The following is a 16,638-nucleotide window of genomic DNA, read 5'->3' as shown; positions in this document are numbered from 1 at the left end:
TTCTATTTCTTATATTCACATAACTCATCACCTTACCCTGTTTTAGAGTTCCTAGATAAAGTTTAAGCTTTTTGCTGAATAACCAGGCATGAGCACTGAGTTTCCTTTTTTTAAAAAAAAAATTTTTATTTATTTATTTGAGAGCGACAGACAGAGAGAGAAGGAGGCAGATAGAGAGAGAGAATGGGCGCGCCAGGGCCTCCAGCCACTGCAAACCAACTCCAGACACGTGCACCCCCTTGTGCATCTGGCTAACGTGGGTCCTGGGGAATCGAGCCTTGAAACAGGGTCTTTAGGCTTCATAGGCAAGCGCTTAACCGCTAAGCCATCTCTCCAGCCCTGAGTTTCCTTTTTGATAGCCTTCAAGATTTAGTCTTGTATATGGGAGATTAATCTTAAAAACTTCCTTTTGTACTGGTTAAATCTACTACCTTTTCAATATGAGACAATATATTATAGAAGATACTGGGTTGAGAAGATATCTCAGTTGATAATGTGCTTGTCTTTAAGCATGATGACTCAAATTCAGACCCCCAACACACACATAAAATGCTGGGCATGATAGCATGTGTCTGTCATCCCAGAGCTAGGGAGGTAGAGACAGGAGAGTCCCTGAGGCTTCCTGGCATGTCAGTCTAATCTGATAAGCTCTAAAACAATGACTGTCTCAAAGGAGGTAGATATCATTCCTAAGGAATGACACTGGAGGTTGTCCTCTGGGCTTCACACACATGTACACGTATGTACCTGCACACACATATGAACACTCATGCACAACCACACATGAAGAAAAGAATCTGTGAGCATGAACAAATAAATACAGGATACAGAGGGTGAATGAAATTCTCAGCACCAACCTGTTCTTATTCTGAACAAATGTCTTTATTTATTCAATAGTCATCTGGGAATCACGTGGTAAGAGCTCACTAATGACAACCCAAGCTAGGCTCTGGACACTCAGCCCCAAGCATACAGGTAAACCATGCCTATGGTTCCTCCCAAGCAGTGCTGTGGTACCACCAGGAGGAATAAACAAATTCTACTCTGGAAAAACAAACAAACAAAAAAAGGGTCCACACAGGAGTTGACATCTTAGGCTGTGATTTACATGACATATGAAGGTTCACCAAGCCAAAAGGACTACATTGTGAAGTGGAGACTGGCATTGCTTGTTTACTGCTGGCTAGAGTGAATGGTACTATGGGAATGAGCTGGGTAACAGGGTTGGGCCTGGATGGTGACATGCAGAAATCTTCCCACACCATCATGCTGAGTGACACAGCACAGGGCAAAAGAAGCATGGGACTCAAGAGCCAGAAAACAAGCCCGATGAGGCAGAAGCAGCAGCTCTGAGGGTACTGAGTCCAAGCCAGTAAATGGGAATGGAGGGCAATGTAGAAATAACCATCCACATTAGAAATGGAAAAACAGAAAGCTGTGTTCATAGGAACTCTGTTCAGTGTAACTTCATAATTTTCAATTAGATCTTCATGTGCTAGGGACATTTTGTCATTTAAGTATTTTTCCCCCCTATTTTACTGCCTAAATAAGAGAGAGAAGAAGACAGGCACGGGCAAGCAGTTAAGTTCAATGAAAGATGGTATTACAGAATTGGTAACTCTACAACAAAATCACATTTGTATCTGGTGTTTTATGGATGGTTAAAACCTCTTAAGTAACAAAGATTTTTACCATATTTTTTATCAGCCAAGTCATGTTTGTCATTCACAGAGATAAGCTATCAATATGTGCAGGTCTCTAAGACCTCTTATAATTAGCCCACTTTCATTTCAACATGAGAATTTGCAATGCGGTGTGTGTTGGGAAACATAATGAAGGAGCCAGTGAGAGAAGCCAGGCAACCAGCCTTAAAAATGTGTGTGGCACTTTAGTTCAAATATAACCCACATTAAAATGTCAACTGAATTTAAACAACTTCGTGGAGAAAATTCATGTTCTCTGAGTTTGTCCCTTTCTAAATGTTAAGAAAACAAAACCATAAGGGAGATGGAGTACAATTTGGGTAAGTAAATTGATAAATTTAATTTATTTAGGTATCTGGAGAATTAATGATGTACAGAGATAGGAGAAACATGATTTGATTGGACCAAAATCATTGAATCAGAAACATAGGAAAAACTCTCAGCTCTAGCCTGCTCATCAGCCAAACTCTCTGTGGCTCAGTACAACATTCAAAATAGGAAAAAGTACTTTGCAAGGTCATGGTGGGCCTGTAAAGTAACCTCACATACAAAGGTACCCTTCATATTTCCCATGAAATACTTGGTAACACAAAATAAATAAGAAACTAAACATAGCAAGGATTGGGGTTGTATAAACACAAGAGAATCAGACCCTGTGTGTACAGATCTTGGTGTGTGTGTCGGGGGCAGGGGATGAAGGTATTTAAACACCCACTGAAACTAAAGGTCAGCATTTGGCACATGATGTACTGACAATTGACAATCACAATCCATAAAATCCAAACTCCACTGATATTTTCTAATGTTTTTTAAGTTAATTCATTCATTCATTTATTTGACAGAGAAAGAGGGAGGGAGAGAGAGAAAAGAGAGAGAGAGAGAGAGAGAGAGAGAGAGAATGGGCCTACAACCACTGCAACAAACTCCAGACACGTGCACCCCCTTGTGCATCTGGCTAACATGGGTCCTGGGGAATCAAACTTGGGTCTTTTGGCTTTACAAGCAAACGCCTTAACCACTAAGCCATCCCTCCAGCCCTCCACTGATATTTTATTCTTAGAGGAACAGCTACTAATGAGAGCTTCCCACTGTGTAGGGCTGGCGACGTCATTGGCTCCCCATCAGGCAGGCAGGGCACTTGGTCATTTCTTAAGGCTCAGACTTTAACATTTCCACTTGGACAGGGTAGGAAAGTTTAGTTGCAGTGAGCTGAACTGTTATTAAACACAAGTGAATAATGCCTGTGTACTCAGTGAGGAAAATGCAGGTGTGGTGAGGCAGCAGAATGAGCCTATGTTTAGCTCCACCATCTCCTGACATACAACTAAAGTTAAGGGAACTAAGCTGAAGGTAATGTGCACAGAAGTGAAACTATATTTGGAAACTGAAGAGAAGATAGATGGGTGGTAGGTGACTGAGAAGGGTAGAAACGTTGGCATCTGGAGAAAGAAGGTGACAGGTACAGCTAATTTGCTTTGCAGGTTCTCAGGAAGTCTGAAAGCCTGGAAACCATAGAACTGGAGGTACACAATGGCCTACCCTCCTTTGGAGCCAGTCGAGGGTAGCAGCATGGCTTTTCTGAAGGTGATGGTGAATGAAGACTAGTACTGTCCTGCTATGACCAGCGTTGGCTCAACCTGTGCCCTGGACACAAGTCAGGAAAGGAATTCTCAGGTGAAACCCTGGCCAGTCCTTACTGAAGACACTTGTCATGGGGGGGGGGGGGTGAGACAGGAATACTATCTTCTGGAACTCCCCATTAAATATCTCCCCCCACATGAGATCCTGTGCCCCACCCAGCCCATGTCAATCCTCAGTTGCCTCAGTGTGAAAGAGATATATGGCTTTATCCTGATTTGGAAGCACAGATGAAGCCAGAGAAAGAGGGGATTCCTCAGTGACAATGATGGGAAGTCTCAGGAGGATACCTGCCCATCCATGAGCCTAGAGGGAAGCAGTTCAGGGGCGGGGGGCAGAACAACTAAGGGGCTCATGAGTACCACCTCTAAGAAAAGTGAACAGAGCTGAAGGGCTCTCTGATGTGTAGATAGATTTGACAGAAAAAATAGTAACTTGGAAGACTTTTTCAGCAAATCAGTGATAAGCACTGTTGCAGTCCGGTTCGCATTGCTGGTAGAAATAACCCAACCAAGAGCAGCTTCTGGGAAAAAGAGATTTATTTTGGCTTACAGGCTCGAGGGTAAGCTCCATGATGGCAGGGGAAAACGATGGCATGAGCAGAGGGTGGACATCACCCCCTGGCCAACATAAGATGGACCACAGCAACAGGAGGGTGTGCCAAACACTGGCATGGGGAAACTGGCTATAAAGCCCATAAGCCCACCCCCAACAATACACTCCCTCCAGGAGGCATTAATTCCTAAACATCCATCAGCTGGGAACCTAGCATTCAGAACACCTAAGTTTATGGGGGACACCTAAATCAAACCACCACAGGCACAAAGAAAACTAAGCAACCAAAAGTGTTGTTAACTCAAGAAATACATAACATTGCCAGAAATTTAATAGGATCACAGGACATTAAGCAGTTCTGTGTTCATGGTGTGTGTATGTGCAAGCATGGACACACATACACACTCATGCCACAGAATGCTAAACCTGAATTGTTTGGTGAGTCAGATACAGTTTATGACAGTAACAGGGTATCATTACAAACCCAGTGCCTTTTTTATTTTTTTAAAGAAGACTTCTGGTCAAGATGGCAGACTCATGACCATACTAATGCTCCAAGGGGTGAGATTAGAAAGCAGGGAGAATGAAGGACAAACAAAATCAACCAACATGATAAGAACAGATAGCTGACTCCCTGGAATGAGATGAACCACCCCTCCCACAGCAGCCAGGGCCCAGGTGAAATCATAGAGGAACTGGTGAGATAAGCAAGAGTACTTCTTCCATGGTGAGCCTGGCAACCTGTTCCAGGGTGATGGAGACAGAAACAGAACACATTCAAAATGCACCAAAGCAGAAATCTAGAAGCTGTTAAGAGCTCAACACTTAAGTAAACCTAAAGCACACCCACTAGGACTCAAGGAATTGTGCAGAAGAGGGGGCAGAATGAATATAAGAGCCACAGGGTGGCAGGGAATATCCAGAGACATTTTCCCCCCTCCACCATGACTGACTGCTGCTCTCACAACTCGTAACTCACATCTCCATGGTGAATGCCAGCAATCCCACTAAGGAGGGCCCTCAGTGGAGTAGGGACAGGTAGGGTGGAAATGATGGTACCAACACATGATGTGTCCACAGTTTCTACTTAATAAAAAAACATTTTTATGGGCTGGAGAGATGGCTTACCAGTTAAGGCACTTGTCTACAAAGCCTAAGGACCCAGGTTCGATTCCCCAGGACACATGTAGGCCAGAGGCACAAGTTGGCACATGTGTCTGGAGTTTGTTTGCAGTGGCTGGAGGCCCTGGCACACCCATTCTTTCTATCTGTGCAAGCTTCTCTCTCTCTCTCTCTCTCAAATAAATAAATATTAAAAAAAACATTTTTACATTGTTATGAGTTCTATTTGGTTTCAATTCATCAATATATTTCTGTAGTAAATAATATGTGGAAAATTTTAAAAAGAAAACTAATGCCGGGCTGGAGAGATGGCTTAGTGGTTAAGCGCTTGCCTGTGAAGCCTAAGGACCCCGGTTCGAGGCTCGATTCCCCAGGACCCATGTTAGCCAGATGCACAAGGGGGCACACGCATCTGGAGTTCGTTTGTAGTGGCTGGAAGCCCTGGCGTGCCGTTCTCTCTCTCGCTCTCTGCCTCTTTCTTTCTCTCTCTCTCTCTCTCTCTGTTGCTCTCAAATAAATAAAAATAAAAACAAAATAAAAAGAAAACTAATGCCTTGTATATAAATTAATATATCTACTGAAAGCAAAAGGTTTTTATTTTTAAGATCTTATTTTTTCCACTTTTACTCATTTTTGAATATATATATCCCCATTACCCTTTCTTTATCTGTATGTACTCTCTCTGAACCTCTTCTCGCTAATTGCCAATGGCTACAGCCCTGAAGAAAATGACTCCCTTTCCCCAACAACTATTAACTGCCATTAACTCCCCATAGAGGGGTGGAGCATAATGACCTCCTGCCCATGATGGAATGTTGACAGGTCCAATTTTATGCAGGTCTTGCACAGGTAATAACAGCTGCTATGAGTTCTTGAGTGTAGTGGCCATGCCATACCCAAATGATAGTGTGCCATAGCATGCTTCTCCATTCCCCATCCTCTAACTCTTACCTTGTTTCCATGCTCTATGCCATGATATTCCCTGAGCCTTGGTGATAAAGATGCCCTGAATAGAGATGAATCCTTAATAGTCACTTATTCTCAGTATGTGGAAATTCTTTTTTTTTTAAATTCTTTGTTTTTAATATTGTATTATTTATTTGAGAGTAAGAGAGCAAAAGAGGCATAAAGATATACAGAGAAAGAATGGGTCTTCAGCCACTGCAAATGAACTTCAGATGCATGCACCCCCTTGTGCATCTGGCTTTACATAGATACTGAGAAATCCAACCTGAGTCCTTAGGCAAGAACCTTAACTGCTGAGCCATTTTTCTAGCCTGTATTTTTGTTGTTGTTTTTAGTTGTTTTGAGGTAGGTCCTCACTCTAGCCCATGCTAACCTGGAATTCACTATGTAGTCTCAGGGTGGCCTTGAATTCACAGTGATCCTCCTACCTCTGCCTCCCAAGTGCTGGGATTAAAGGCATGTGCCACCACACTTGGCTTAAAAGCAGGTTTTGGTTCATAATGACCTCTGTCTCCCCACAAAGTCACAACACTCTATTATCAATGACCCCAGGGGCTAAGGAAGTAGCCAGTAGGTGAGCACTTGATCCATAAGCAGGAAGGCCTAAGAAGGCCTGAGGTCAATCCCCAAGGCCCAGATAAAAAGCTTAGTGTGGCCATGAACATCTGTACCTCAGTGTTGGCAACAGGGCCAGAGATAAGAAGATTGGTGCTGTTCAAAGGTCAGCCAGTTTGACTTGCCTTGGTTTCAGTGACAGACTTGCCTCAAGGAAGCAGTGTGGAAAAATGATAGAGGACACCTAACATTCTCATCTGGACTTCACATGAATATGCATGGTATTTATGCATCTTCACACACATATGTATATGCTATGCATGCACGCACACTCACACACATACACACACACACACCAACAAAACTCCCCACAAACTAACACCTCCACTGGAGTAATACTTCTGCAATGACTGGCAGTGCACACTGATACACCATTGTCCCAAGAGCCCACCTTCACAGCAGAGGTTACTTTGCGCTAAAGCTGCCCATGGCTGCGGTGCTGCCCATGGCTGCTTCCATCTCCTCTTCCCCAATGAACAACTAGATAGTTGGGGATCAGAAGGACCAAAGCTCCTTATCAGTAAGTGCTACATCCTCAACCAGCCCCTTCCAAAATAGTTTTTCTTAGTGTTCATCTAGTTTCTTAATATTGTCTTCAGTATCAACCAGGAAAAATTTACTTATTCACAAAGCACTCCATAAGCAAACCCTACACTAGGTATCTTTGTTTTTTTAATATTTTAAAAAAATTTTTAAAGTTTTCTTTCTTCCTTCTTTCTTTGAATCAGAGAGAGAGAGACAGACAGAGAAAATGGGCATGCCACAGCCTCCAGCCACTGCAAACGAACTCCAGACACATGTGCCACCTTGTGCATCTGGCTTACATGGGTCCTGGGGTATCGAACCTGGGTCCTTTGGCTTTGCAGGCAAACACCTTAATAGCTAAGCTATTCCTCCAGACCTAAAATATTTTTTAAATATTTTATCTGAGAGAGAGAAGGAGGGAAGGAGGGAGTGAGAGGAAGAGAGAGAGTAGACAAGAGGAGAATGGGCACACCAGAGCCTGTAGCTACTGCAAATGAACTCCAGGCCCATGCGCCACCTTATGCATCTGTCTTTATGTGGGCACCAGGGAACTGAACCTGGGTCCTTTGGCTTTGCAGGCAAGCACCTTAAGGGCTAAGCCATCCCTCCAGCCCTGATACCTTTAATTTTTGACTTCTCAAGAAATTTTGTCTGTGCCCATGCAGTACCCCACGTGTTAGCTGCAGCAAAGTACGCTCACCTGTGTTAGAGTGGGTGGAATGTTGGGTGACCTGCTGCATTGCTCTTCCCCTCATTCATATTTGAATCAGAGCCTCTTACTGATCCTGCAAGTTTTTGTTTTGTTTGTAAGCTCAGATGATTCTCTGGTCTCTGCCTCCCTATAGGACTGGAGTTATAGATGCATGTGGCCATACCAAGCTGTTTATGTGGATCCTGGGGATCAAAATCCAGTTTCCTCTCAGGCCTCCACAAGCCCTCATGTTTGTACCGAAAGTGTTCTTAACTGCTAATCCATCTCTCCAGCTCTCAAGAAGTAGTTTTAAAGTGGAAAAATGATAACAAATTATTTTAATTAGAAGTGTTGATAGAAGTCTGGAACTAGAGTAATAAAAATATCTGAAAGAGGGATTTTTTTTAGGTTGGGCTTAAAAATATTAATGACTTTATTCAGCAATTAAATATTAGCACGAAAACATGATGACAGCATGAAGCTGGTTTAACTTAGGACATTACCTATTGTGCTGAAAATATGCATTAACATTCACAAGTTTTGTTGAGAAAAATTACTGTCATTGTAATATTAAATTTATTCCAAAGTTCTAGATAAGCAGTCTTACTGACCTCTACTTTGGACTGTGTTCCTCTGAGACCAGAACCAAAAAGGAACAGAAGGGGCCTTCTTTCAAGCAAGTGTCGAGGAGATTCTTTGCATACAAAAGAGTTCATGTTGCAGAAAACAGCTAATTCACTAAAAATCAAGTCTGACAGAAACTTGGGCCACAGATTTAAACCCGTGGGAACCTAGTCAATGTCACACAGTCTGAAACCTACTTTATTCTGTACATCATCAGTCATCCATATATCCATCCACTGTCTGTCCCCTTATCCTGAAAAGTGTCTGTCCCTTTGACGCCTGTGTTTTTGTTACCATCTACCTACTTACCCTCCCCATCAAGTGTAGTTAAGTTTTAAATTAAAAATGTTTCATAGATCCTTCTTGACAATTATTAGGATGTTTTCTAACAAAAGTTAACAGAACTTCTTAGCATTTGCAAAATGACATTTGTAATTCTTCCGCAGACAGCATAAGGAAGGCAATTGTATTTAGCCTGATCTTAATAGCTTGTGAGAAAGGTAAGAGAGTTAAATGTTCTCTCACATGAATATATTAACTATCACAATCAAGTACAAAAGCAATCCTGCAGCTAGTGCAATAGTGTGGCAATGCCATCATTTCTGGGTTGCAGGGAACTGCAGGAGAGTAAGGGGACATGCCAATAGAAGAATCCTAATGACAAAATAAATGAGTACTTATGTTCAAGCACTTTGGAGCCAGAAAACAGAGGAGGTCTAGTCTTCCCAATAACCCAGCTTGAACTGGCAAGGTTCCAAGGCAGTAAGATCTGTTCCAAAGCAAGCTATCCCCCTGTGTCCCTGACACATCTCAAAATAAGAAAGACTTCCTATGTCCCATGAAGGGATTTTTAAAATTTATAAATGCATTTGGTAGATGCAAGATCTACCAAAGTGAAGCAATCTTTCATATAGTTTTTTTAATGAAAACAAAAGTTGCCAAATCTACAGCTAGCTGCTTTAAACGCAACGATTCAGTGGCATTTAGTATGCTTACAACATTATACAGCTACCTCTCTTTATACTTTTTTGTCATCCTAGGAGTACATTGTACCCACTAAAGTACTACCTCCCCATTTCTCTCCTGCTGCATCCCTGTGACTGACTAGCTCTCATGTACATGGAATCACCTGTGCTGGAGGTACAAACTAAAAGGAATCATCCAGAATGTGACTTCCTATGTCTGGCTTCTTCCATTGAGCATAAAGTCATCAAGAGTCACCTAAGTGATGATCTTAACAAAGGCTCCTCACAGGTGTCAGACATGCTTGAGAAATAATGACAAGTATTCTATATTTAGACACTTCTGCAGATGGTCTTTCTGTCCTACCAAATTAGAAAACTGAGAAATGGGGTATACTGTTTCCTTAAGGCCACCCATTTAGTAAGAAGCTTTGAGTTTTTTGAGGCTTTAATGAGAAGGTTAGCCTTAAAATCTTCTGTCTTACCCATTAATTTTTAAAAACACATCCCAAAATGACTATGTAAAAATTTAAGGCTGTTAAGTATAAAAATGTCCTTTAAGCTACCTGTGGAATGATATGGGCCATGGAATGGAGAGCTGGATTCAAATTCAATACTCACCATTTCTAAGCACTGTGACCCTCAGCAGTTTACTAGAAGTGTTCACAGATTCTACTGTTAATTAATGAACTTAGCATAAACAAATCACCTTAACATTTTCAGTGTGCCTTCACCACTGGGAAGCAGACCTTTCCCACAGATGTGTCCATTAGGTCATCAGTTACTTCCTAGCCAATGTACACAGGACTGGTTGTATGGACATCACTGCAGAGCCTAGCACATGAAGCTACCTAGACAAAGACCACCTGAATCAACATGTCTAATTCAAGAAGCACTGTTCTAGCCATCCATTTAAAAATAAAATGGCAAGAAAATAAAAGTCTCACCATTTAAAATAGAGAAGATAGGCAATACATTACTTTGAAAAAGACTTCTCTTTTGTGGAGGTGTGTGTAGCCCTTGAGATTTTACAGTCCCACTTTGCCAGTTCATTCTCTCTTCTTCCCCCCTGCTGGTATGAAGATGTGAAGCTGGCCGTTTACTCCTATGATGCTTCTCCATGATGAAACTTTCCCACAAAACTATAAACTGGAAATAAACCCTTTCCTTCCATAAGTTGCTTCTAGTTGGGCAATGTGTCCCAGCAATGAGAAAGTGGTTGATACACGTTTTAAAAGATTTTAACAAATACACACTACTGGATGATGAGAGGAAAACAACTCACATATTGACAGATGATTTATTTTTCATTGATTTTGGTGTTCTTGAGATATGTTCTCACTGTGTAATCCAGGCTGGCCTGTTCCCTCTACCTCCCAAATTCTGAGATTTTTAGTATACACCACCACAAGTGATTATTGGGTAGCCACTCAAAAGAGTTGAGGTGTATTGCATATAGGTACTTAAGGTAGATCTAATTTGCTTGGGTTTTGCCTAATTTTTTCCTTTCCAAAGTAGAAATGTATCATTCTCAGAGTCTGAGACAAAACTGTCTAGTCATAGCCACTTTTTAAACAAGCTGTGCAATGAAGAGAGTGACCCAGCATTTCACCACTGTACTTAACGTGACGCTTGAACATCTCTATAAATAACATAAGCACACACTTTCCTTATCAAATGAAAACAAAAATAAATATAACTAATTCCAATGTAACTAAAATAAATAGCAGAAACATTACTTCACTGTATGAAACCAAAGCAGAAATTACTGTTACCAAGACTACAAGCTGAATGCTATGGCTACCAAGAGAATCACTGTTTTTTTTTTTTTAATATTTCATTTATTTATTTGAGAGGGGGGCAGGGGAAAGAAAGATGAGTGAGAGAACAGGCATGCCAGGGCCTCTAGCCACTACACATGAACTCCAGATGCACGTGCCACCATATGCATCTCTGGCTTTATGTGGGTATTGGGGAATTGACCCTGGGTCCTTTGGTTTAACAGACAGGTACCTTAACCACTAAGCCGTCTCTCCAGCCTGTTTTTTTTTTTTTCTTAAGTTGGCCAGGCCTGGTGGCACATGCCTTTATTTTTTTGTTGTTGTTGTTTGTTTATTTTTACTTATTTACTTGAGAGCAAGAGAGAGAGAGAGAGAGAGAGAGAGAGAGAGATGCAGAGAGCAAGAGAGAGAATGGGCGCGCCAGGTCTTCCAGCCACTGCAAACAAACTCCAGATGTGTACGCCCCCTTGTGCATCTGGCTAACGTGGGTCCTGGGGAATGGAGCCTCGAACCAGGGTCCTTAGGCTTCACAGGCAAGCGCTTAACCGCTAAGCCAACTCTCCAGCCCCAGCCTGTTTTTTTTTTTTTTTAAGTGAACACTGAGTGTTGCATTTGTTTTAGTGTCTGCTTATTTGTTTTGAGTTAAGATCTCAAGAAGCTGAGGCTATAGCCAAGGTAGGCCTTGAACTCCTGAACTCCAAACCTAGCTGAGTCATAGTATTTTAATGAATATAAACAAGAAATAATAACTAGATAGGTACAGTTATAATTTAGAACAATGTACAATGTTTAACCCATCAGAGGCAAAAAGAAATTCTGAAATTGATAAAACAAGTCACAAACCTTCTCACTTATTCATTCTAAAACTAAGTGCTGAGAGGTTACAGAGATGGCTTAACAGTTAAGGAGCTTGCCTGCAAAGCCTAAGGACCCAGGTTAGAGTCCCCTGAATCCACATAAGCCAGAAACACATAGTGGTACATGCATCTGGAGTTTGTTTGCAGAGGCCCTGACATGCCCATATTCCTTTCCTCCCTCCCTCCCTCCCTCCTCACCCCTCTCTCTCAAATAAATAAAAATAAAAAAAGATAAAAATTAAATTTAAATTAAAAGATAAAAATTTTAAAAGATCACAATTTTCTTTCATGTATTCATATATTTTTTGGTTTTTAGAGGTAGGGTCACACTTTAGCCCAGGCTAACCTGGAATTCACTATGTAGTCTCAGGGTGGCCTCAAACTCATGGTGATATTCCTACCTCTGCTTCTCAAGTGCTGGGATTAAAGGTGTGTGCCACCTCACCGGGCTACGGTCTTTTATTAACTTAAAAAATTATTTTTTTATTATTATTTTTAAATTTGAGACAGAGAGGGAGAGAAAAAGAGAGAAGAGAGAGAAAGAATGCATGTGCCAAGGCCGTTAGCCATTGCAAACGAACTACAGATGCATGCACCAACTTGCGCATCTGGCTTACATAGGACCTGGAGAATCAAACCCGAGTCTTTAGGCTTCATAGGAAAGCACTTTGACTACTAAGCCATGTCTCCAGCTCCTTTTTTTTTTTTTTTTTTTGGTAATCATTTCTAGCCCAGGTTGACCAGGAAATCACTCTAGCCATCTCACCCAGATTACATATGCAGGCTTTTAATAAACCAATAGAGAACTGTTCTTTCAAACAAACAACAACAACAACAAAAAAAAAAAAAACAGCTAAAAAGAACTGAGAAACAGGCTTATCAAGAGACTATAGCAAGCTTTTATTTCAGTCACAAACTCACATTGAGTCATACACTTCTCAGGACACCTAAGAGTTTTTATTTTATAAAATTTAGTTTCTATCAATGAAATTAAAAAAAAAAAATAAGAGACTGTGGGGAGTGGTGGCTCACCTCTTTTATCCTGGCACTAGGGAAGCAGAAGTAGGAAGATCACCACGAGTTCCAGGCCACCCTGAGAACACATAGTGAATTCCAGGTCAGCCTAGGCTAGATTAAGACCCTACCTTGAAAACCAAACACAAAAAAACAAAAAAGAAATTTTAGGATAAACATATTGTGTGGAGCATTCATGAAAAGTATCAGACAGCAAAATAAGCTAGTGATGCTAACTATAGTTTTAAAGAAAGTTCAAATGGTTTCTAAAATATAGCATGCTTGTTATATTAGCTCCCTTCAACAGCAGACATCAGCACTCAGGGCCTATTTACAGAGGGTATTAAGAATGGACTAACAGGTGTCAGGACGAGTGCTCACATCCACTAACAGAGCAGTGGGAGGGCACATGCAGCATCTCTCCATGCCTTCCCTGAGCACCTGGAGGCCTGCAGGGTGGAGGCCGAGGCTCATGGCAGGTGTGTGCAGGCTTCCATGGCCCAGCACAGCTGCCTGAGGAAGGACCTCTACATGCCTGAGTTCAAGGCCCTACGGAGCTTCTTTGCTGTCAACCAAGAAGACCCTGACGGGAGGCTCCTAATAAGCAATGAACTCTGGTCCTCACATCTACCGTTGCCATGGGCACAGACACTTTGTCTTGATGGTATGCATGGGACTCTCAGGGCAGAAGGGAGATATCAGCAGCAAAGTTCTCAGATGTTCTGAGTGTGTTTCTTCTCCAGTTAAACCTTAGGCAAGTCAGAAATGTTTTCCAATTTTGTGATGATCTGGATTAGAGTAAGATGACAACTCATGATGAAGAATATTATATCCTGCAGCCTCAGGCTTACTGAACAGAAGCATGGTATAATAATCTGGACTCTCGCAGACAGTGGGCCAGCCCCTCGTCCCTCACCAGGTCAACCTGGGGCTAGAGTGACACCCTACCTTGCAGGGTGGGAAAAAGCAAATTTGATCTTTGGCTACAATTTAGCATGGTCTAAGATGAGGTCCCAAACAAAACGGGGCTCCACTTAGGACACCAACTTCACATAGCCCCTTCCTTGAGGAGACAGCCTCCCCCATAGCCTCTGATTTCACCAAAGCTTAGCATTATCACAGAAGGCTCCTGGTCTTATTCCCTATCCTTGGCAAACAGGGTAAGTTAAAGCCTTTTTAAGATAAATATTTTTACTAATTTGAAAAAAAAAAAAAAAGAATGGACTAACAGAGTTCAAGTATAATGTCCCCTGGCAATCTATTTTTACTCCTGGGTAGAATTCAGAAACCTTAGAAGTGTAGATGGTCAGTAACAGCCCCCAAAGTCTGGCAGGTGGCTAAAGACACTTTTCCGAAAGTTCCAGGTAAATCCAGTCATGGGTGAATTTTCTGATGAGTAACAATGGCTATGATATTCTGTGTTACTGCTAGTTAAAGTGAGCCTGTTTAATCAAGATGTCAGAAACAAGGTGAGGATAGAGGTTAGTAGCAGAGCGCTTACCAGGTGCCAGAAAAAAAATAAGACATAAGAAACAGAAGTGAAAATTTCGAAACCCTAGCATGGAAGGTGAAAACATGCCAACACTAAAGCATTTCCTAAAAGTGAGCTTGTGCAGCTGAGGTAGGAGGATCACTGTGAGTTCAAGGCCAGCCTGGGACTACATAGTAAATTCCAAGTCATCCTGGGCTACAGTGACACCCTACATTAGGGAGGGTGGGAGAAGTGAGTTTGATCTTTGGCTACAATTTAACATGGTAAGGTAAGGTCCCAGCATATAACTCAGAATTTCCTATTGTACCTCAAATTCTTTCAAGGTTCTTCACCCCAGTACCTCTATCTTAGCTTTAATAAGAACACAGATGCAAGTCCACCCCACTTCTTCCACTACTACACACCACACATCTTTAGATCTTTAGATCTTTCTAAAAGGCCTCCAAACTGGTCCTCTTCTCTTCTCCCTAGCTACCTATGGTTTCCCTTGCCATGGGCCACAGTCACTCTCTCTGTATCTTCCTAGCATCCTCTACTGGACACACACCTTCTGCTCTAGCCTCCCTGGTCAGTGCAGAAGACAGACACCTACCACCACCTAACTGGAGTACCTTCCCATCCTCCTTGTGGTGACCTGTGAGGCTGTACCTGGTCACTGACCAACCACCTCGCCAAGCCCCAGTTCTCAGATGACTGAGACATATGGAGTAACAAGTTCAACAGAATGGTACAAGTACTGGAATATTCAAACAGCAACATGTTTAATGTACTGTAACAATACAACTCACAACTAATGTAATACTTTTGTCAAATTAGAATATTTCCTTTGTGTTCCTTTCTGTTTCCGTGAACAGGAAACAGAGCAACTCCAGACATGGTCTTCTCTTCTATGTGTCTGGCAGACAATTCAGTCATAAAGTAGAAAAACATGAATTTCTGTCTTTCTTGAAGACAGAGTTAACACAGGAAGAACACAGTGCTATGTGAACATGTAGAAACTACAAACAAAGTCCTCAAAAAGTAAAACTGAAAACAAAAGAAAGATTAGGTAAACACTCAAACTGAGTTATTACAAGATCACCACGATGTTTTATATGAGTAACTTGCCACAGACAGCCATTTCATTCTGAAGAGCTATTACAATGCTTCTTCACAGAAATTTCCAGATAACACTGCACAACCCCTGAAACAAAAACATTCTCAGTAGTGTTTTCCTTGGAGGCAAACTTCTAATGCTAGCCAAAGGGAATATTTTAAGAATCCTCCAACTTCACTGGAGACCTAGTTAGGAGGAAGACCACAGTGAGCAAATTCCCTCTGACAGTGAAGTCAATACCATCTTCCAAGGCTATAATATCAAAAGTCCTCATCTTAATGTTAATGGAAATTGACCTGGGAAGGTCTATTGTAACATCATATGCTGCTTGGGGATGAGTGTTACATTGGACACTAGGTTTAGAGGTTATGGTCAGTCACCTTCTTAATGATGACAGCAACAGTCTCTTTTAAAGAAGAATATTATTGACCTCACAGTGCCTCTTGCTGTCAATACAAGATCTTCATAATAGGAGAAAAAAAGATGATCACATCAAAATAGAAGACAGAAAGAACTAACTAGAAAGAAGAAGTGATTCAATGGAATGTGGATTTGGGAAGGGAAAAAATGGGGGTTGTCAGGAAGGAATTATTATGATTAATTTATACACTTATGGAAGTTGTCAATAAAAAGTTAAAAAATAAAAATATATATGTTGGACCCTTGAATTTGTTTTAAAAAGTCAAGGATGGATGCCATCTAGGAAGCAGCAGTAACTTTGGCCTCATCGAAGACAGAGATCTGACTCTTTCGAAACTTACACTTTTTGTTGTGTGTGGTGTGTATGTAGCTCATGTGTGTGGGTACACCTATGAATGTGTGTGCATTCACGTTGAGGTTAGAGGTCAACTTCTAAGACATCCTCAAGAATTGTCCTCTTCTTTGGCCTGAAGCTCAACAATTAGGCTAGACTGACTGGCCAGTTTGTCCCGGTGACCATCCTGTGTCTGCATACCTACCGCTGGGATTAGAGACACATGCTATCACACAAGGCATT

The 16,638-nt window shown here is 41.6% G+C and overlaps 1 protein-coding gene across 4 annotated transcripts in view; it reads right to left on the bottom strand.

Moving 5' to 3' along the window:
* Mcph1 (microcephalin 1) overlaps positions 1 to 16,638 on the bottom strand; it is a 248,849-nt gene that overhangs the window by 159,740 nt on the left and 72,471 nt on the right. The gene's annotated exons all lie outside the window — the stretch shown is intronic.

This window comes from Jaculus jaculus, chromosome 12, assembly GCF_020740685.1.
Source record: "Jaculus jaculus isolate mJacJac1 chromosome 12, mJacJac1.mat.Y.cur, whole genome shotgun sequence".
Lineage (NCBI taxonomy): Eukaryota > Metazoa > Chordata > Mammalia > Rodentia > Dipodidae > Jaculus > Jaculus jaculus.
This window is presented reverse-complemented; position numbering and strand designations above follow the sequence as displayed.